The following is a 2636-nucleotide window of genomic DNA, read 5'->3' as shown; positions in this document are numbered from 1 at the left end:
TTTACCCGCCATTTTTCACTGTACTTATTCCCTGGAAATATCCATGAGGTCATATTTCTTTCAAAATCTCATAAATACGTAATGCTCTCCATAAGCCTTCTGTGGTAGTAAAGCAAAATAATAAGTAGCATATTAATATTATTGTTAAAACGTATGTTTAACTAAAAAGAATAATGAGAGTTTTAATGGATTATAATTTATTAAGATGTAGTTTTCATGTACGAATCTTGTTGTCTCTCTAAGGCATAATTAAGAATGACTGCATATGGACCGCCTTTCAGTCAATCTTATGGATGCATGACGAAAAAAGTGAACTTGCTTTGCCGAATATCACGAAATATCTTATAATCGTAGACTATGTAAAAATAACCTTTAGGGTGCGAATTCAGGGGCAATCTTGATACCGTTGGAAACGACATAGTACTGCATCAGCTTTAGGATCACACGGTCCATCCTGACTTTATTGCGGTTGTCTAAAATATGAATTAGCAATCTTTTCCATATCCCATATGGTCTAGTGGCTAGGATATCTGGCTTTCACTCAGAAGGCCCGGGTTCGATTCCCGGTATGGGAACTTTTTTTTAAGATTCGAGAGCTTATTTATTACTTGAGATAAATACTTTTTTATAATACGTATAATTACTTTATACGAGATTACTTGAGGGGTCATGGGTTCTTTTCAAAAGGGCGTTTAAATAATTTTTGAGAAATTTTGCACTTGAATGGTAATTCTTTATTTTGCGTCTCCACCCGACTGATAAGGGTTTCCCAAATTAAATTTAATTTGGCAATATTATTGAAGTGTCTCGGTTAAGGAAAGAAAACCAAACATGTTTGCCGGCCTTTAAATTTTATATTTTTGTACCTCTGATATTAAAAATTAAAGAAAGTGCATATTAAAGCTTCATTTCTACGAAGTAGCACATAGTTACTAGTATATTTTCGTGGTCCAACTTCTTCCTAAAATATATTCGTCGTATATTCGATTGCTGGCCATTTCAGAATCTAAAGAAGATTTAGGTATAGACGCGACAATTTTTCTTATTCCTAGAGTTACTGCTTATGCTGTACTGTACATTTTCGGCACATATTTATGTTTTAACCGTGGCTCCCTAGATTTCGACAATTTCATTTTTTTTTAAGATTTACCTGTGGTATTTTCCAGCAAATTTGCATCGCTTGCCACATCGATGTCATGAACTGGCCAAATATTTTTTTTTTGAGATTTCCAAGAACTTCTCCCACGGGGTAGAAAAACAAGGTAGATGCGAGACTCCGAGGCACTGACCGGAGCTTTCAGACGCATGTGCCACATAGCATAATACGCGTATAATGAGCCTGAAAGGAAAGGGTTGCATTTATTACGGAATTGCTGTCGCTTTCATGTCCTCCTGATGCCTTTATTGCTCGCACTAAACCAGTCAACGAGTCGCCTCTGGCCGGACGAAAGCAAAATCGAAGGAACCTCTCATATTTCTGGAATGTAGGCCAGCAGGCCGGACGGAATTGCAGTATATAGCTCTCAACCCTTTGACCCGTTCCAGGAACTGGCGCGTGGTGAGAGTGTGACCACTATAGGAAGTTATACATGCATTTTCTTTTTGCAGCCAAGAGCTTTGCGAAGCGTAGGTTATGGCCTGACGGCCGAACTCGCAAATATCCACCGGTCATTTCTCCCCGCAACCTTTTTACGCCTTGCGTTCCTTTCTTTCCGTTCTCTCACAGAAAAGCTCCCTTCTCCAACGGCAGTGGGAAAAGTTTCGCCGTGACTGGATAACTCGTGTCAGCATGAAATTTCCAACATCAGCGGCCTAGCACTGAAAAAAGCTGTTCTGATCTGACGCTGAAAAAGCTACCTTTGTGTATCATTTAATGTGCTATTCATCGATATCTTATCGACTTTACTGTGAAAAAACTGGGCTTCATCAAAAAAAATTTTAAGAAATTGCAAGTCAGCTGTCGTAATGGCCAGAGTAAAAATTCCAAAACGTATGTAGACCAGAATATATTCCCTGAGCCAATGCCTAGATTAAATTTTCTTCAACCGAATCGTTCAAGCACTTTGGTTCATGAATACAAACGCATGTCCTCTTCTGGATATGCCAATTTTTTTCTAAGTATGCACCAACTCACTTACATTAGTTGAAAAAAATAAAATTTCAAACTCAATTCAATTTATATTTTAAGTTTCTTTAAGAGAAGAATGAAAATTAAACTCTCAGTAAATTTTCGTTTAATTTATCAATTATAGTTCGTTATTGTTTACAAGATGCCTTATTTTGAAAGACCACCGAGTAAAATTAGGTAATTTTAGATAAACACCATGGATTTGCATGGAATAGAAGCTATTCCACCATGTGCGTGGGAATAACGGTGAAAGATGACGTAAACAAACGCGGGGGTCTAGAAGTGACGAAAATAGCTACTGTAGAATGGGAAAAGGGATCAACGGAGGAATACGGTGGAAAGGAACACAATAAGAGATTGCAGCAGCCTTAGCAGGAAAGGAGCGGAGAGATTATGCCGGAAACGCAACCAAAGGGGGTGAAGATGAACCGGACAGAAAGGTTCAGCAGGTAAAGAAAGGATGCTAGAAGAAATGACAGAGGGCAAGGTGGGCGGTTGGACCTGTTTA

At 38.4% G+C, this 2636-nt stretch overlaps 1 non-coding gene across 1 annotated transcript; it reads left to right on the top strand.

Moving 5' to 3' along the window:
- The first annotated feature begins 503 nt into the window (after positions 1-503).
- Trnae-uuc lies at positions 504-575 on the top strand. The gene has a single exon. It is a non-coding gene; the product is annotated as a tRNA-Glu (tRNA).
- Positions 576-2636: the final 2061 nt, after the last annotated feature.

The sequence above is a fragment of the Ischnura elegans genome, chromosome 2 (genome assembly GCF_921293095.1).
Source record: "Ischnura elegans chromosome 2, ioIscEleg1.1, whole genome shotgun sequence".
Taxonomy (NCBI): domain Eukaryota; kingdom Metazoa; phylum Arthropoda; class Insecta; order Odonata; family Coenagrionidae; genus Ischnura; species Ischnura elegans.
The sequence above is the reverse complement of the archived record's forward strand: the minus strand, read 5'-3'. Positions and strand labels throughout refer to the sequence as shown.